The 18,680-nt window shown below is 52.9% G+C and overlaps 1 long non-coding RNA gene across 5 annotated transcripts in view; it reads left to right on the top strand.

Moving 5' to 3' along the window:
* LOC105946784 overlaps positions 1 to 18,680 on the top strand; it is a 64,011-nt gene that overhangs the window by 33,060 nt on the left and 12,271 nt on the right. For 3 of the 5 annotated variants that reach the window (XR_004221939.1, XR_004221940.1, XR_004221936.1), the window contains 2 exons: positions 215 to 302; positions 6,536 to 6,635. This is a non-coding gene — a long non-coding RNA (uncharacterized LOC105946784). Of the gene's footprint in view, positions 1 to 214; positions 303 to 4,555; positions 4,629 to 6,535; positions 6,636 to 18,680 lie in introns of all 5 variants that reach the window. The other 2 variants (XR_004221938.1, XR_004221937.1) reach the window with 2 other exon arrangements.

Genomic DNA, 18,680 nt, shown 5'->3' with positions numbered 1-18,680 from the left:
AAGGGTTAAGCGGTGATGGCCTTAAAATGGTAATTGGTGATAACCGCAAAAGAGTAAGAAAAGGTTTTAGCGGTGATGAGCACAAAAGAGATACACAATCACTGCTTGCTTTGAATCAGCTTTCTGATTAGTGAAATTATATAACCCTACAGTCATTAAAAGTAAACTATTACAGTGGGATCTGTGTCTAACATTACATTTTCTTTTCCTGAAGGAAAGAGAGACCGATAACTGGAAATAAAGACAGAAGATGGAACAAATGATGAGCAAAAGACGGTGATTGGCTCTGTTCACTGAAACAGGTGAGGCCTATATATACATATATCTGCCTTACAATGCACAAACAACCACAGGCCATAAATATAATTTATCATATGGTCTTTATAACTTTCTTTAAATACTTAGGTTAGTTTGCTTAATGCCTGCCTAATGCAGTTTTTGCATTGATTAAAGTGTTACAAGCAGGTCTGTATGGGGTGTTCTTGGTACCAGGGCTCCTGGGGGGGATGCTTCTGAGTAAGAGAATCCATGTTGCGAGCGGTACAGCTGCTAGAGGTGGGAGCTGCTTCATATGTTGTAAATGTTGTGGCTCATACTTTGATGATCCGCTGTACTAATTCCAGTGAAGGTACCCCTATGGATTATCTGAAAGGTTGTGTCTTTTTTAGAATCCCTGGACACACTAAGAACACACTAAGAACTTTGTGCAGCTCTGGGAGTGGCGCTTTAATATCTCATACCTAGGTATTTAACCATCCATTTCTTTAAGTGGGGATGGTGGCAAAAGGTTAGGAAAAGGTTGATCGGTGATGACCGTAAAGGTGATGGCCATAAAAGGTTATGAAGGGGTTGAGCGGTGATGGCTGCAAAAGGCTACGAATAGCTTGAGCGGTGATGACCATAAGGGTGATGGCCACAGAAGTGTAAGCCGTGATGGCCGCAAAAGGTTACAAAAATGGTAAGCGGTTATGGCCGCAAAAGGTTACGAAAATGGTAAGCAGTGATGGCCGCAGAAGGTTACGAAAAGGTTAAGCAGTGTATGACCGTAAAGTTAATGGCCACAAAAGGGCAAGCGGTGATGTGCGCAAAAGGTTACAAGAAGGTTAAGCAGTGATGACCGTAAAGGTGATGGCCATAAAAGGTTATGAAGAGGTTGAGCGGTGATGGCTGCAAAAGGCTACGAATAGCTTGAGCGGTGATAGCCGTAAAGGTGATGGCCACAGCAGTGTAAGCGGTGATGACCAGAAAAGGTTACGAAAAGGGTAAGCATTGATGGCCACAAATTGTTACGAAAAGGTTAAGCGGTGATGGCCGCAGAAGGGTAAGTGGTGATGGCCAGAAAAGGTTACGCTGTGATGGCCACAAAAGGTTACGAAGAGGTTGAGCAGTGATGGCCACAAAAGGTCAAGCGGTGATGGCCACAAAGTTTACAAAAAGGGTAAGCAGTGATGGCCGCTAAAGGTTACGAAAAGGTTAAGCAGTGTATGAGTGGCGCTTTAATATCTCATACCTAGGTATTTAAACATCCATTTCTTTAAGTGGGGATGGTGGCAAAAGGTTAGGAAAAGGTTGATCGGTGATGACCGTAAAGGTGATGGCCATAAAAGGTTATGAAGGGGTTGAGCAGTGATGGCTGCAAAAGGTTACGAAGAGGTTGAGCGGTGATGACTGTAAAGGTGATGGCCACAAATGGGCAAGCAGTGATGGCCACAAAAGGTTATGAAGGGGTTGAGTGGTGATGATCGCAAAAGGTTACGAAAAGGGTACGCGGTGATGGCCACAAAAGGTTACGAAGAAGTTGAGCGGTGATGACCATAAAGGTGATGGCGGCAAAAAGGGCAAGCAGTGATGGGCACAAAATGACAAGCGGTCATGGCTACAAAAAGGTTATGAAGCGGTTGAGCGGTGATGGTCGCAAAAGGTTACGAAAAGGTTAAGTAGTGATGACCGTAAAGGTGATGGCCGCAAAAGGGTAATAAGTGCTGATGGCCACAAAAGGATAAGCAGTGATGGCCACAAAAGGCTACAAAAAGGCTACAAAAAGGTTTAGCGGTGATGGCCGCAAAAGGGGCAAATGGTGATGGCCGCAAAAGGGCAAGCTGTGATGGCCGCAAAAGGTTATGAAAAGTTTAACCGGTGATGGCCGTAAAAGGTTACAAAAAGGGCAAGCAATGATGGCAGCAAAAGGTTAATCGGTTATGGCCGCAAAAAGCTATGAAGACGTTGAGCGGTGATGGCCACAAAAGGTTACGAAAAGGTTAAGCAGTGTATGAGTGGCGCTTTAATATCTCATACCTAGGTATTTAACCATCCATTTCTTTAAGTGGGGATGGTGGCAAAAGGTTAGGAAAAGGTTAATCGGTGATGACCGTAAAGGTGATGACCATAAAAGGTTATGAAGGGGTTGAGCGGTGATGGCCATAAGGGTGATGGGCGGTAAAGGTTGCAAAAAGGGTAAGCGGTTATGGCCACAAAGTTCACGAAAAGGGTAAGCAGTGATGGCCGCAAAAGGGTAAGCGGTGATGGCCACTAAAGGTTACGAAAAGGGCAAGTGGTGATGGCCGCTAAAGGTTGCAAAAAGGGTAAGTGGTGATGGCCGCTAAAGGTTACAAAAAGGTCAAGCGGTGATGGCCGCTAAAGTTTACGAAAAGGGTAAGCAGTGATGGCCACAAAAGGGCAAGTGGTGATGGTCACAAAGGTTATGAAAAGGGCAAGTGGTGATGGCCGCTAAAGGTTACGAAAAGGGTAAGCAGTGATGGCCGCTAAAGGTTACGAAAAGGGTAAGCGGTGTTGCCCACTAAAGGTTGCAAAAAGGGTAAGCGGTTATGGCCACAAAGTTTACGAAAAGGGTAAGTGGTGATGGCCGTTAAAGGTTATGAAAAGGGCAAGTGGTGATGGCCGCTAAAGGTTACAAAAAGGTCAAGCGGTGATGGCCGCCAAAGGTTGCAAAAAGGGTAAGTGGTGATGGCCGCTAAAGGTTGCAAAAAGGGTAAGTGGTGATGGCCGCTAAAGGTTGCAAAAAGGGTAAGTGGTGATGGCCGCTAAAGGTTACAAAAAGGTCAAGCGGTGATGGCCGCTAAAGGTTACAAAAAGGTCAAGTGGTGATGGCCGCTAAAGTTTACGAAAAGGGTAAGCAGTGATGGCCACAAAAGGGTAAGCGGTGATGGCCACAAAGGTTATGAAAAGGGCAAGTGGTGATGCCCGCTAAAGGTTACGAAAAGGGTAAGCGGTGATGGCCACTAAAGTTTACGAAAAGGGTAAGCAGTGATGGCCACAAAAGGGTAAGCGGTGATGGCCACAAAGGTTATGAAAAGGGCAAGTGGTGATGCCCGCTAAAGGTTACGAAAAGGGCAAGTGGTGATGGCCACTAAAGGTTACAAAAAGGGTAAGCAGTGATGGCCGCAAAAGGGTAAGCGGTGATGCCCGCTAAAGGTTACGAAAAGGGTAAGCAGTGATGGCCGCAAAAGGGTAAGCAGTGATGGCCGCTAAAGGTTACGAAAAGGGCAAGTGGTGATGGCCGCTAAAGGTTACGAAAAGGGTAAGCAGTGATGGCCGCAAAAGGGTAAGCGGTGATGCCCGCTAAAGGTTACGAAAAGGGCAAGTGGTGATGCCCGCTAAAGGTTACGAAAAGGGTAAGCGGTGATGGCCACAAAGTTTACGAAAAGGGTAAGCGGTGATGCCCGCTAAAGGTTACGAAAAGGGTAAGCGGTGATGGCCACAAAGTTTACGAAAAGGTTAAGCGGTGATGCCCGCTAAAGGTTAGGAAAAGGTCAATCGGTGATGGCCACAAAAGTGTAAGCAGTGATGGCTGCAAAAGGTTACAAAGAGGTTAAGCGATGATAACCATAAAGGTGATGGCCGCATAAGGTTATGAAGGGGTTGAGCGGTGATGGTCGCAAAAGGTTATGAAAAGGTTAAGCAGTGATGACCGTAAAATTAATAAGCGGTGATGGCCACAAAAGGCAACAAAAAAGTTGAGCGGTGATGGCCGCAAAAGGTTATGAAAAGGGTAAGCGGCTGCAAAAGGGTAGGTGGTGATGACTGCAAAAGGCTAATGCAGTTTTTCCATTGCTTTAAGTGTTACAAGCGGGTCTGTTTGGGTTGTTCTAGTGTATCCTGGGGGGGATGCTTCTGAGTAAGAGAATCCATGTTGCGAGCGGTACAGCTGCTAGAGGTATGAGCTGCTTCATATGTTGTAAATGTTGTGGCTCATACTTTGATGATTCGCTGTACTAATTCCAGTGAAGGTACCCCTATGGATTATCTGAAAGGTTGTGTCTTTTTAGAAGCCCTGGTCTCCAGAACACACTAAGAACTCTTTGTGCAGCTCTGTATTTAACTATCCATTTATTTCAGTGGTGATGACCGTTAAAGGTAAACGGTGATGAGCACAAAAGGTTAAGATAAGGTTTAGCGGTGATGAGCACAAAAGAGATACACAATCACTGCTTGCTTTGAATCAGGTTTCTGCCTAGTGAAATTATATAACTCTACAGTCATTGAAAGTAAACTATTACAGTGGGATCTGTGTCTAACATTACATTTTCTTTTCCAGCAGGCTTCCTTTTGGCAAAAGCCCAGAGATAACTGGAAATAAAGAAGATGGAACAAATGATGAGTAAAAGATGGTGATTGGCTCTGTTCACTGAAACAGATGAGGCCTATATATATATATATATATAAACTGTATCTGCCTTACAATGCACAAACAACCACAGCCCATAAATATATTATATCATATGGTCTTTATAACTTTCTTTAAATTCTTAGGTTAGTTTGCTTAATGCCTGCCTAATGCAGTTTTTGCATTAATTAAAGTGTTACAAGCGGGTCTGTATGGGGAGTTCTAGTGTATCCTGGGGGGCAAAAGGGCAAGCAGTGATGGCCACAAAAGTTTACGAAAAGGTTAAGCAGTGATGACCGTAAAATGGTACAAAAAGGGTAAGCGGTGATGACTGCAAAAGGCTAATTGAATTTTTTCAATTGCATTGAAAAAAGTGTTACGAGCGGGGAGTATGGGGAGTTCTAGTGTATCCTGGGGGGACACTTCTGAGTAAGAGAATCCATGTTGCGAGCGGTACAGCTGCTAGAGGTGGGAGCTGCTTCATATGTTGTAAAAGTTGTAGCTCATACTTTGATGATCCGCTGTACTAATTCCAGTGAAGGTACCCCTATGGATTATCTGAAAGCTTGTGTCTTTTTTGGAATCCCTTGTCGCCAGGACACGCTAAGAACTCTTTGTGCAGCTCTGGGAGTGGCACTTTAATATCTCATACCTAGGTATTACATCATCCATTTCTTTTAGCGGTGATGGCCGCAAAATGTTAAAGGGTTAAGCAGTGATGACCACAAAAGGTTAAGAAAAGGGTAATCGGTGATGACCACAAAAGCTTGGGAAAAAGGGTAAGCGGTGATGATTGCAAAAGGTTAAGAAAGGACTTAGCGATGATAATTGCTTAAGATGAGGTTAAACGCGATGACTGCAAAAGGGCAAGGGGTGATGACCACAAAAGGTTATGAAAGTGTTTAGTGGTGATGACCGCAAAACAGTAACTGATGATGACTGCAAATGGTTAAGAAAGGGTTTAAGCTGTGGTGACCGCAAAAGATTAAGAAAATATTAAGCGGTGCTGACCGCAAAAGGGTAAGCTCTGATGACCACAAAAGGTTAAAATAAGGTTAAGTGGTGATGACTGCAAAAGGGTAAGAAAAGGTTTAAGCTGTGATGGCTGCAAAAGGTTAAGAAAGGGTTTAGTGGTGATGACCGCAAAAGGTTGAGATAAGGTTAAGCGCGATGACTACAAAAGGTTAAGCAGTGATGACCGCGAAAGGTTAAGAGAAGGTTAAGCGGTGATGACTTTAAAATGGTAAGAAAAGGTTTAAGCTGTGATGGCTGCAAAAGGTTAAAAAAAGGGTAAGTGGTGACGATCGCTAAAGCTGAAGAAAAGGGCACGTGGTGAAAATTGCTAAGGGTTAAGAAAAGAGTTAGCAGTGACGACTGCAGAAGGTTAAGAAAAGGGTAATCAGTGATGTCCACGGTTATGACCGCAAAAGCTTGGGAAAAGGGTAAGCGGTGATGATTGCAAAAGGTTAAGAAGGGGTTAAGCGTTGATGATTGCAAAAGGTTAAGAAAGGGTTTAGCTATGATAATCGTAAAAGGCTAAGATGAGGTTAAACGCGATGACTGCAAAAGGTTAAGCGGTGATGGCCGCAGAAGGGTAAGATACGGTTAAGCTGTGGTGGCCGAAAAATGGTAAGAAAAGGTTTAAGTGGTGATGATTGCAAAAGGGTAAGCAGTGCTGACCGCAAAAGGGTTAACTGGTGATGACTACAAAAGGTTAAGAAAGGGTTTTTAGGGGTGATGGGCGCAAAAAGGTAAAAAAAGGTTTAGCGTTAATGACCGCAAAAGAGATACACAATCACTGCTTGCTTTGAATCCGGTTTCTGCCTAGTGAAATTATATAACCCTACAGTCATTAAAAGTAAACTATTACAGTGGGATCTGTGTCTAACATTACATTTTCTTTTCCTGAAGGTTTCCTTTTGGCAAAAGCCCAGAGTTAACTGGAAATAAAGACAGAAGATGGAACAAATGATGAGTAAAAGACGGTGATTGGCTCTGTTCACTGAAACAGGTGAGGCATATATATATATATATATATATATATATATATAACTGTATCTGCCTTACAATGCACAAACAAGCACAGCCCATAAATACTTATCATATGGTCTTTATAACTATAAATACTTAGGTTAGTTTACTTAATGTCTGCCTAATGCAGTTTTTGCATTGATTAAAGAGTTACAAGCGGGTCTGTATGGGGAGTTCTAGTGTATCCTGGGTACCAGGGCTCCTGGGGGGGATGCTTCTGAGTAAGAGAATCCATGTTGCGAGCGGTACAGCTGCTAGAGGTGGGAGCTGCTTCATATGTTGTAAATGTTGAGGCTCATACTTTGATGATCCGCTGTACTAATTCCAGTGAAGGTACCCCTATGGATTATCTGAAAGGTTGTGTCTTTATTTAGAATCCCTGGTCCCCAGGACAAAAGGTTAAGCGGTGACGACCGCAAAGGTGAAGAAAAGGTTAAGCGGCGACGGCCACAGAAGGTAAAGAAAGGGGTAAGCGGTGACGGCCGCGAAAGGTGAAGAAAGGGGTAAGCGGTGACGGCCGCAAAAGGGTAAGCGGTGACGGCCGCAAAAGGGTAAGAAAAGGGTAAGCGGTGACGGGCGCGAAAGGTGAAGAAAGGGGTAAGCGGTGACGGGCGCGAAAGGTGAAGAAAGGGGTAAGCGGTGACGGCCGCAAAAGGTAAAGGGGTAAGCGGTGACGGCCGCAAAAGGGTAAGCGGTGACGGCCGCGAAAGGTAAAGAAAAGGGTAAGCGGTGACGGCCGCGAAAGGGGTAAGCGGTGACGGCCGCGAAAGGTGAAGAAAGGGGTAAGCGGTGACGGCCGCGAAAGGGTAAGCGGTGACGGCCGCGAAAGGTGAAGAAAAGGGTAAGCGGTGACGGCCACAGAAGGTAAAGAAAAGGGTAAGCGGTGACGGCCGCGAAAGGTAAAGAAAAGGGTAAGCGGTGACGGCCGCAAAAGGGTAAGCGGTGACGGCCGCAAAAGGTGAAGAAAAGGGTAAGCGGTGACGGCCGCGAAAGGTAAAGAAAAGGGTAAGCGGTGACGGCCGCGAAAGGTAAAGAAAAGGGTAAGCGGTGACGGCCGCGAAAGGTAAAGAAAAGGGTAAGCGGTGACGGCCGCGAAAGGTAAAGAAAAGGGTAAGCGGTGACGGCCGCGAAAGGTAAAGAAAAGGGTAAGCGGTGACGGCCGCGAAAGGTAAAGAAAAGGGTAAGCGGTGACGGCCGCAAAAGGGTAAGCGGTGACGGCCGCAAAAGGGTAAGCGGTGACGGCCGCAAAAGGGTAAGCGGTGACGGCCGCAAAAGGGTAAGCGGTGACGGCCGCAAAAGGGTAAGCGGTGACGGCCGCAAAAGGGTAAGCGGTGACGGCCGCAAAAGGTGAAGAAAGGGGTAAGCGGTGACGGCCGCAAAAGGTGAAGAAAGGGGTAAGCGGTGACGGCCGCAAAAGGTGAAGAAAGGGGTAAGCGGTGACGGCCGCAAAAGGTGAAGAAAGGGGTAAGCGGTGACGGCCGCAAAAGGTGAAGAAAGGGGTAAGCGGTGACGGCCGCAAAAGGTGAAGAAAGGGGTAAGCGGTGACGGCCGCAAAAGGTGAAGAAAGGGGTAAGCGGTGACGGCCGCAAAAGGTGAAGAAAGGGGTAAGCGGTGACGGCCGCAAAAGGTGAAGAAAGGGGTAAGCGGTGACGGCCGCAAAAGGGTAAGCGGTGACGGCCGCAAAAGGTGAAGAAAAGGGTAAGCGGTGACGGCCGCAAAAGGTAATGGGGTAAGCGGTGACGGCCGCAAAAGGGTAAGCGGTGACGGCCCGCAAAAGGTAATGGGGTAAGCGGTGACGGCCGCAAAAGGGTAAGCGGTGACGGCCGCAAAAGGTAATGGGGTAAGCGGTGACGGCCGCAAAAGGGTAAGCGGTGACGGCCGCAAAAGGTAATGGGGTAAGCGGTGACGGCCGCAAAAGGGTAAGCGGTGACGGCCGCAAAAGGTAATGGGGTAAGCGGTGACGGCCGCAAAAGGGTAAGCGGTGACGGCCGCAAAAGGTAATGGGGTAAGCGGTGACGGCCGCAAAAGGTGAAGAAAAGGGTAAGCGGTGACGGCCGCAAAAGGTAATGGGGTAAGCGGTGACGGCCGCAAAAGGTAATGGGGTAAGCGGTGACGGCCGCAAAAGGTAATGGGGTAAGCGGTGACGGCCGCGAAAGGTGAAGAAAGGGGTAAGCGGTGACGGCCGCGAAAGGTGAAGAAAGGGGTAAGCGGTGACGGCCGCGAAAGGTGAAGAAAGGGGTAAGCGGTGACGGCCGCGAAAGGGTAAGCCGTGACGGCCGCAAAAGGTGAAGAAAAGGGTAAGCGGTGACGGCCGCGAAAGGTAAAGAAAAGGGTAAGCGGTGACGGCCGCGAAAGGTGAAGAAAAGGGTAAGCGGTGACGGCCGCAAAAGGTAATGGGGTAAGCGGTGACGGCCGCAAAAGGGGTAAGCGGTGACGGCCGCAAAAGGTGAAGAAAGGGTAAGCGGTGACGGCCGCAAAAGGTGAAGAAAGGGGTAAGCGGTGACGGCCGCAAAAGGTAATGGGGTAAGCGGTGACGGCCGCAAAAGGTAATGGGGTAAGCGGTGACGGCCGCAAAAGGTAATGGGGTAAGCGGTGACGGCCGCAAAAGGTAATGGGGTAAGCGGTGACGGCCGCAAAAGGTAATGGGGTAAGCGGTGACGGCCGCGAAAGGTAATGGGGTAAGCGGTGACGGCCGCGAAAGGTGAAGAAAAGGGTAAGCGGTGACGGCCGCGAAAGGGTAAGCGGTGACGGCCGCAAAAGGTAATGGGGTAAGCGGTGACGGCCGCAAAAGGGTAAGCGGTGACGGCCGCAAAAGGTGAAGAAAAGGGTAAGCGGTGACGGCCGCAAAAGGTAATGGGGTAAGCGGTGACGGCCGCAAAAGGGTAAGCGGTGACGGCCGCGAAAGGTGAAGAAAAGGGTAAGCGGTGACGGCCGCGAAAGGTGAAGAAAGGGGTAAGCGGTGACGGCCGCGAAAGGTGAAGAAAGGGGTAAGCGGTGACGGCCGCGAAAGGTGAAGAAAGGGGTAAGCGGTGACGGCCGCGAAAGGTGAAGAAAGGGGTAAGCGGTGACGGCCGCGAAAGGGTAAGCCGTGACGGCCGCGAAAGGTGAAGAAAAGGGTAAGCGGTGACGGCCGCGAAAGGTGAAGAAAAGGGTAAGCGGTGACGGCCGCAAAAGGTGAAGAAAAGGGTAAGCGGTGACGGCCGCAAAAGGTGAAGAAAGGGGTAAGCGGTGACGGCCGCAAAAGGTGAAGAAAGGGGTAAGCGGTGACGGCCGCAAAAGGTGAAGAAAGGGGTAAGCGGTGACGGCCGCAAAAGGTAATGGGGTAAGCGGTGACGGCCGCAAAAGGTAATGGGGTAAGCGGTGACGGCCGCAAAAGGTAATGGGGTAAGCGGTGACGGCCGCAAAAGGTGAAGAAAAGGGTAAGCGGTGACGGCCGCGAAAGGTGAAGAAAAGGGTAAGCGGTGACGGCCGCAAAAGGTAATGGGGTAAGCGGTGACGGCCGCAAAAGGGTAAGCGGTGACGGCCGCAAAAGGTGAAGAAAGGGGTAAGCGGTGACGGCCGCGAAAGGGTAAGCGGTGACGGCCGCAAAAGGTGAAGAAAAGGGTAAGCGGTGACGGCCGCAAAAGGTAATGGGGTAAGCGGTGACGGCCGCGAAAGGTGAAGAAAAGGGTAAGCGGTGACGGCCGCGAAAGGTGAAGAAAGGGGTAAGCGGTGACGGCCGCGAAAGGTGAAGAAAGGGGTAAGCGGTGACGGCCGCGAAAGGTGAAGAAAGGGGTAAGCGGTGACGGCCGCGAAAGGTGAAGAAAGGGGTAAGCGGTGACGGCCGCGAAAGGGTAAGCGGTGACGGCCGCAAAAGGTGAAGAAAAGGGTAAGCGGTGACGGCCGCGAAAGGTAAAGAAAAGGGTAAGCGGTGACGGCCGCAAAAGGGTAAGCGGTGACGGCCGCAAAAGGGTAAGCGGTGACGGCCGCGAAAGGTAAAGAAAAGGGTAAGCGGTGACGGCCGCGAAAGGTAAAGAAAAGGGTAAGCGGTGACGGCCGCGAAAGGTAAAGAAAAGGGTAAGCGGTGACGGCCGCGAAAGGTGACGAAAAGGGTAAGCGGTGACGGCCGCGAAAGGTGACGAAAAGGGTAAGCGGTGACGGCGGCGAAAGGTGACGAAAAGGGTAAGCGGTGACGGCGGCGAAAGGTGACGAAAAGGGTAAGCGGTGACGGCCGCAAAAGGTGAAGAAAAGGGTAAGCGGTGACGGCCGCAAAAGGTAAAGGGGTAAGCGGTGACGGCCGCAAAAGGGTAAGCGGTGACGGCCGCAAAAGGGTAAGCGGTGACGGCCGCAAAAGGTGAAGAAAAGGGTAAGCGGTGACGGCCGTAAAAGGGTAAGCGGTGACGGCCGCAAAAGGTGAAGAAAAGGGTAAGCGGTGACGGCCGCGAAAGGTGAAGAAAGGGGTAAGCGGTGACGGCCGCGAAAGGTGAAGAAAGGGGTAAGCGGTGACGGCCGCGAAAGGTGAAGAAAGGGGTAAGCGGTGACGGCCGCGAAAGGTGAAGAAAGGGGTAAGCGGTGACGGCCGCGAAAGGGTAAGCCGTGACGGCCGCGAAAGGTGAAGAAAAGGGTAAGCGGTGACGGCCGCGAAAGGTGAAGAAAAGGGTAAGCGGTGACGGCCGCAAAAGGTGAAGAAAAGGGTAAGCGGTGACGGCCGCAAAAGGTGAAGAAAGGGGTAAGCGGTGACGGCCGCAAAAGGTGAAGAAAGGGGTAAGCGGTGACGGCCGCAAAAGGTGAAGAAAGGGGTAAGCGGTGACGGCCGCAAAAGGTGAAGAAAGGGGTAAGCGGTGACGGCCGCAAAAGGTAATGGGGTAAGCGGTGACGGCCGCAAAAGGTAATGGGGTAAGCGGTGACGGCCGCAAAAGGTAATGGGGTAAGCGGTGACGGCCGCAAAAGGTGAAGAAAAGGGTAAGCGGTGACGGCCGCGAAAGGTGAAGAAAAGGGTAAGCGGTGACGGCCGCAAAAGGTAATGGGGTAAGCGGTGACGGCCGCAAAAGGGTAAGCGGTGACGGCCGCAAAAGGTGAAGAAAGGGGTAAGCGGTGACGGCCGCGAAAGGGTAAGCGGTGACGGCCGCAAAAGGTGAAGAAAAGGGTAAGCGGTGACGGCCGCAAAAGGTAATGGGGTAAGCGGTGACGGCCGCGAAAGGTGAAGAAAAGGGTAAGCGGTGACGGCCGCGAAAGGTGAAGAAAGGGGTAAGCGGTGACGGCCGCGAAAGGTGAAGAAAGGGGTAAGCGGTGACGGCCGCGAAAGGTGAAGAAAGGGGTAAGCGGTGACGGCCGCGAAAGGTGAAGAAAGGGGTAAGCGGTGACGGCCGCGAAAGGTGAAGAAAGGGGTAAGCGGTGACGGCCGCGAAAGGTGAAGAAAGGGGTAAGCGGTGACGGCCGCGAAAGGGTAAGCGGTGACGGCCGCAAAAGGTGAAGAAAAGGGTAAGCGGTGACGGCCGCGAAAGGTAAAGAAAAGGGTAAGCGGTGACGGCCGCAAAAGGGTAAGCGGTGACGGCCGCAAAAGGGTAAGCGGTGACGGCCGCGAAAGGTAAAGAAAAGGGTAAGCGGTGACGGCCGCGAAAGGTAAAGAAAAGGGTAAGCGGTGACGGCCGCGAAAGGTAAAGAAAAGGGTAAGCGGTGACGGCCGCGAAAGGTAAAGAAAAGGGTAAGCGGTGACGGCCGCGAAAGGTGACGAAAAGGGTAAGCGGTGACGGCGGCGAAAGGTGACGAAAAGGGTAAGCGGTGACGGCGGCGAAAGGTGACGAAAAGGGTAAGCGGTGACGGCCGCAAAAGGTGAAGAAAAGGGTAAGCGGTGACGGCCGCAAAAGGTAAAGGGGTAAGCGGTGACGGCCGCAAAAGGGTAAGCGGTGACGGCCGCAAAAGGGTAAGCGGTGACGGCCGCAAAAGGTGAAGAAAAGGGTAAGCGGTGACGGCCGTAAAAGGGTAAGCGGTGACGGCCGCAAAAGGTGAAGAAAAGGGTAAGCGGTGACGGCCGCAAAAGGGTAAGCGGTGACGGCCGCAAAAGGTGAAGAAAGGGGTAAGCGGTGACGGCCGCAAAAGGGTAAGCGGTGACGGCCGCAAAAGGTGAAGAAAAGGGTAAGCGGTGACGGCCGCGAAAGGGTAAGCGGTGACGGCCGCGAAAGGTAATGGGGTAAGCGGTGACGGCCGCGAAAGGTGAAGAAAAGGGTAAGCGGTGACGGCCGCGAAAGGGTAAGCGGTGACGGCCGCGAAAGGTAATGGGGTAAGCGGTGACGGCCGCAAAAGGGTAAGCGGTGACGGCCGCAAAAGGTGAAGAAAGGGGTAAGCGGTGACGGCCGCAAAAGGGTAAGCGGTGACGGCCGCAAAAGGGTAAGCGGTGACGGCCGCAAAAGGTGAAGAAAAGGGTAAGCGGTGACGGCCGCGAAAGGGTAAGCGGTGACGGCCGCGAAAGGTAATGGGGTAAGCGGTGACGGCCGCGAAAGGTGAAGAAAAGGGTAAGCGGTGACGGCCGCGAAAGGGTAAGCGGTGACGGCCGCGAAAGGTAATGGGGTAAGCGGTGACGGCCGCAAAAGGGTAAGCGGTGACGGCCGCAAAAGGTGAAGAAAAGGGTAAGCGGTGACGGCCGCAAAAGGGTAAGCGGTGACGGCCGCAAAAGGTGAAGAAAGGGGTAAGCGGTGACGGCCGCGAAAGGGTAAGCGGTGACGGCCGCAAAAGGGTAAGCGGTGACGGCCGCAAAAGGTAATGGGGTAAGCGGTGACGGCCGCAAAAGGGTAAGCGGTGACGGCCGCGAAAGGTGAAGAAAAGGGTAAGCGGTGACGGCCGCGAAAGGTGAAGAAAAGGGTAAGCGGTGACGGCCGCGAAAGGTGAAGAAAAGGGTAAGCGGTGACGGCCGCGAAAGGTGAAGAAAAGGGTAAGCGGTGACGGCCGCGAAAGGTGAAGAAAAGGGTAAGCGGTGACGGCCGCGAAAGGGTAAGCGGTGACGGCCGCGAAAGGTGAAGAAAAGGGTAAGCGGTGACGGCCGCGAAAGGTGAAGAAAGGGGTAAGCGGTGACGGCCGCGAAAGGTGAAGAAAGGGGTAAGCGGTGACGGCCGCGAAAGGTGAAGAAAGGGGTAAGCGGTGACGGCCGCGAAAGGTGAAGAAAGGGGTAAGCGGTGACGGCCGCGAAAGGTGAAGAAAGGGGTAAGCGGTGACGGCCGCGAAAGGTGAAGAAAGGGGTAAGCGGTGACGGCCGCGAAAGGTGAAGAAAAGGGTAAGCGGTGACGGCCGCGAAAGGTGAAGAAAAGGGTAAGCGGTGACGGCCGCGAAAGGGTAAGCGGTGACGGCCGCCGAAAGGTGAAGAAAGGGGTAAGCGGTGACGGCCGCGAAAGGTGAAGAAAGGGGTAAGCGGTGACGGCCGCAAAAGGTGAAGAAAGGGGTAAGCGGTGACGGCCGCAAAAGGTGAAGAAAGGGGTAAGCGGTGACGGCCGCAAAAGGTGAAGAAAGGGGTAAGCGGTGACGGCCGCAAAAGGTGAAGAAAGGGGTAAGCGGTGACGGCCGCAAAAGGTAATGGGGTAAGCGGTGACGGCCGCAAAAGGTAATGGGGTAAGCGGTGACGGCCGCAAAAGGTAATGGGGTAAGCGGTGACGGCCGCAAAAGGTAATGGGGTAAGCGGTGACGGCCGCAAAAGGTAATGGGGTAAGCGGTGACGGCCGCAAAAGGTAATGGGGTAAGCGGTGACGGCCGCAAAAGGTAATGGGGTAAGCGGTGACGGCCGCAAAAGGTAATGGGGTAAGCGGTGACGGCCGCAAAAGGGTAAGCGGTGACGGCCGCAAAAGGTAATGGGGTAAGCGGTGACGGCCGCAAAAGGGTAAGCGGTGACGGCCGCAAAAGGTAATGGGGTAAGCGGTGACGGCCGCAAAAGGGTAAGCGGTGACGGCCGCAAAAGGTGAAGAAAGGGGTAAGCGGTGACGGCCGCAAAAGGTGAAGAAAAGGGTAAGCGGTGACGGCCGCAAAAGGTAATGGGGTAAGCGGTGACGGCCGCAAAAGGGTAAGCGGTGACGGCCGCAAAAGGTAATGGGGTAAGCGGTGACGGCCGCAAAAGGGTAAGCGGTGACGGCCGCAAAAGGTGAAGAAAGGGGTAAGCGGTGACGGCCGCAAAAGGTGAAGAAAAGGGTAAGCGGTGACGGCCGCAAAAGGTAATGGGGTAAGCGGTGACGGCCGCAAAAGGTAATGGGGTAAGCGGTGACGGCCGCAAAAGGGTAAGCGGTGACGGCCGCGAAAGGTGAAGAAAGGGGTAAGCGGTGACGGCCGCGAAAGGTGAAGAAAGGGGTAAGCGGTGACGGCCGCGAAAGGTGAAGAAAGGGGTAAGCGGTGACGGCCGCGAAAGGGTAAGCCGTGACGGCCGCAAAAGGTGAAGAAAAGGGTAAGCGGTGACGGCCGCGAAAGGTAAAGAAAAGGGTAAGCGGTGACGGCCGCGAAAGGTGAAGAAAAGGGTAAGCGGTGACGGCCGCAAAAGGTAATGGGGTAAGCGGTGACGGCCGCAAAAGGGTAAGCGGTGACGGCCGCAAAAGGTGAAGAAAGGGGTAAGCGGTGACGGCCGCAAAAGGTGAAGAAAGGGGTAAGCGGTGACGGCCGCAAAAGGTAATGGGGTAAGCGGTGACGGCCGCAAAAGGTAATGGGGTAAGCGGTGACGGCCGCAAAAGGTAATGGGGTAAGCGGTGACGGCCGCAAAAGGTAATGGGGTAAGCGGTGACGGCCGCAAAAGGTAATGGGGTAAGCGGTGACGGCCGCAAAAGGTAATGGGGTAAGCGGTGACGGCCGCGAAAGGTGAAGAAAAGGGTAAGCGGTGACGGCCGCGAAAGGTGAAGAAAAGGGTAAGCGGTGACGGCCGCGAAAGGGTAAGCGGTGACGGCCGCAAAAGGTAATGGGGTAAGCGGTGACGGCCGCAAAAGGGTAAGCGGTGACGGCCGCAAAAGGTGAAGAAAGGGGTAAGCGGTGACGGCCGCAAAAGGTGAAGAAAAGGGTAAGCGGTGACGGCCGCAAAAGGTAATGGGGTAAGCGGTGACGGCCGCAAAAGGGTAAGCGGTGACGGCCGCGAAAGGTGAAGAAAAGGGTAAGCGGTGACGGCCGCGAAAGGTGAAGAAAGGGGTAAGCGGTGACGGCCGCGAAAGGTGAAGAAAGGGGTAAGCGGTGACGGCCGCGAAAGGTGAAGAAAGGGGTAAGCGGTGACGGCCGCGAAAGGGTAAGCCGTGACGGCCGCAAAAGGTGAAGAAAAGGGTAAGCGGTGACGGCCGCGAAAGGTGAAGAAAAGGGTAAGCGGTGACGGCCGCGAAAGGTGAAGAAAAGGGTAAGCGGTGACGGCCGCAAAAGGTAATGGGGTAAGCGGTGACGGCCGCAAAAGGGTAAGCGGTGACGGCCGCAAAAGGTGAAGAAAGGGGTAAGCGGTGACGGCCGCAAAAGGTGAAGAAAAGGGTAAGCGGTGACGGCCGCAAAAGGTAATGGGGTAAGCGGTGACGGCCGCAAAAGGGTAAGCGGTGACGGCCGCGAAAGGTGAAGAAAAGGGTAAGCGGTGACGGCCGCGAAAGGTGAAGAAAGGGGTAAGCGGTGACGGCCGCGAAAGGTGAAGAAAGGGGTAAGCGGTGACGGCCGCGAAAGGTGAAGAAAGGGGTAAGCGGTGACGGCCGCGAAAGGTGAAGAAAGGGGTAAGCGGTGACGGCCGCGAAAGGGTAAGCCGTGACGGCCGCGAAAGGTGAAGAAAAGGGTAAGCGGTGACGGCCGCGAAAGGTAAAGAAAAGGGTAAGCGGTGACGGCCGCAAAAGGGTAAGCGGTGACGGCCGCGAAAGGTAAAGAAAAGGGTAAGCGGTGACGGCCGCGAAAGGTAAAGAAAAGGGTAAGCGGTGACGGCCGCGAAAGGTAAAGAAAAGGGTAAGCGGTGACGGCCGCGAAAGGTAAAGAAAAGGGTAAGCGGTGACGGCCGCGAAAGGTAAAGAAAAGGGTAAGCGGTGACGGCGGCGAAAGGTGAAGAAAGGGTAAGCGGTGACGGCCGCAAAAGGTGAAGAAAAGGGTAAGCGGTGACGGCCGCAAAAGGTAAAGGGGTAAGCGGTGACGGCCGCAAAAGGTGAAGAAAGGGGTAAGCGGTGACGGCCGCAAAAGGTGAAGAAAGGGGTAAGCGGTGACGGCCGCAAAAGGTAATGGGGTAAGCGGTGACGGCCGCAAAAGGTAATGGGGTAAGCGGTGACGGCCGCAAAAGGTGAAGAAAAGGGTAAGCGGTGACGGCCGCGAAAGGTGAAGAAAAGGGTAAGCGGTGACGGCCGCAAAAGGTAATGGGGTAAGCGGTGACGGCCGCAAAAGGGTAAGCGGTGACGGCCGCAAAAGGTGAAGAAAGGGGTAAGCGGTGACGGCCGCGAAAGGGTAAGCGGTGACGGCCGCAAAAGGTGAAGAAAAGGGTAAGCGGTGACGGCCGCAAAAGGTAATGGGGTAAGCGGTGACGGCCGCGAAAGGTGAAGAAAAGGGTAAGCGGTGACGGCCGCGAAAGGTGAAGAAAGGGGTAAGCGGTGACGGCCGCGAAAGGTGAAGAAAGGGGTAAGCGGTGACGGCCGCGAAAGGTGAAGAAAGGGGTAAGCGGTGACGGCCGCGAAAGGTGAAGAAAGGGGTAAGCGGTGACGGCCGCGAAAGGTGAAGAAAGGGGTAAGCGGTGACGGCCGCGAAAGGTGAAGAAAGGGGTAAGCGGTGACGGCCGCGAAAGGTGAAGAAAGGGGTAAGCGGTGACGGCCGCGAAAGGGTAAGCGGTGACGGCCGCAAAAGGTGAAGAAAAGGGTAAGCGGTGACGGCCGCGAAAGGTAAAGAAAAGGGTAAGCGGTGACGGCCGCAAAAGGGTAAGCGGTGACGGCCGCAAAAGGGTAAGCGGTGACGGCCGCGAAAGGTAAAGAAAAGGGTAAGCGGTGACGGCCGCGAAAGGTAAAGAAAAGGGTAAGCGGTGACGGCCGCGAAAGGTAAAGAAAAGGGTAAGCGGTGACGGCCGCGAAAGGTAAAGAAAAGGGTAAGCGGTGACGGCCGCGAAAGGTAAAGAAAAGGGTAAGCGGTGACGGCCGCGAAAGGTAAAGAAAAGGGTAAGCGGTGACGGCCGCGAAAGGTGAAGAAAAGGGTAAGCGGTGACGGCGGCGAAAGGTGAAGAAAAGGGTAAGCGGTGACGGCCGCAAAAGGTGAAGAAAAGGGTAAGCGGTGACGGCCGCAAAAGGTAAAGGGGTAAGCGGTGACGGCCGCAAAAGGGTAAGCGGTGACGGCCGCAAAAGGGTAAGCGGTGACGGCCGCAAAAGGTGAAGAAAAGGGTAAGCGGTGACGGCCGTAAAAGGGTAAGCGGTGACGGCCGCAAAAGGTGAAGAAAAGGGTAAGCGGTGACGGCCGCAAAAGGTAAAGGGGTAAGCGGTGACGGCCGCAAAAGGGTAAGCGGTGACGGCCGCAAAAGGTGAAGAAAGGGGTAAGCGGTGACGGCCGCAAAAGGGTAAGCGGTGACGGCCGCAAAAGGTGAAGAAAAGGGTAAGCGGTGACGGCCGCGAAAGGGTAAGCGGTGACGGCCGCGAAAGGTAATGGGGTAAGCGGTGACGGCCGCGAAAGGTGAAGAAAAGGGTAAGCGGTGACGGCCGCGAAAGGGTAAGCGGTGACGGCCGCGAAAGGTAATGGGGTAAGCGGTGACGGCCGCAAAAGGGTAAGCGGTGACGGCCGCAAAAGGTGAAGAAAGGGGTAAGCGGTGACGGCCGCAAAAGGGTAAGCGGTGACGGCCGCAAAAGGGTAAGCGGTGACGGCCGCAAAAGGTGAAGAAAAGGGTAAGCGGTGACGGCCGCGAAAGGGTAAGCGGTGACGGCCGCGAAAGGTAATGGGGTAAGCGGTGACGGCCGCGAAAGGTGAAGAAAAGGGTAAGCGGTGACGGCCGCGAAATGTAATGGGGTAAGCGGTGACGGCCGCAAAAGGGTAAGCGGTGACGGCCGCAAAAGGTGAAGAAAAGGGTAAGCGGTGACGGCCGCAAAAGGGTAAGCGGTGACGGCCGCAAAAG

This window comes from Xenopus tropicalis, chromosome 3, assembly GCF_000004195.4.
Source record: "Xenopus tropicalis strain Nigerian chromosome 3, UCB_Xtro_10.0, whole genome shotgun sequence".
NCBI classification, from domain to species: Eukaryota; Metazoa; Chordata; class Amphibia; order Anura; family Pipidae; genus Xenopus; species Xenopus tropicalis.
This window is presented reverse-complemented; position numbering and strand designations above follow the sequence as displayed.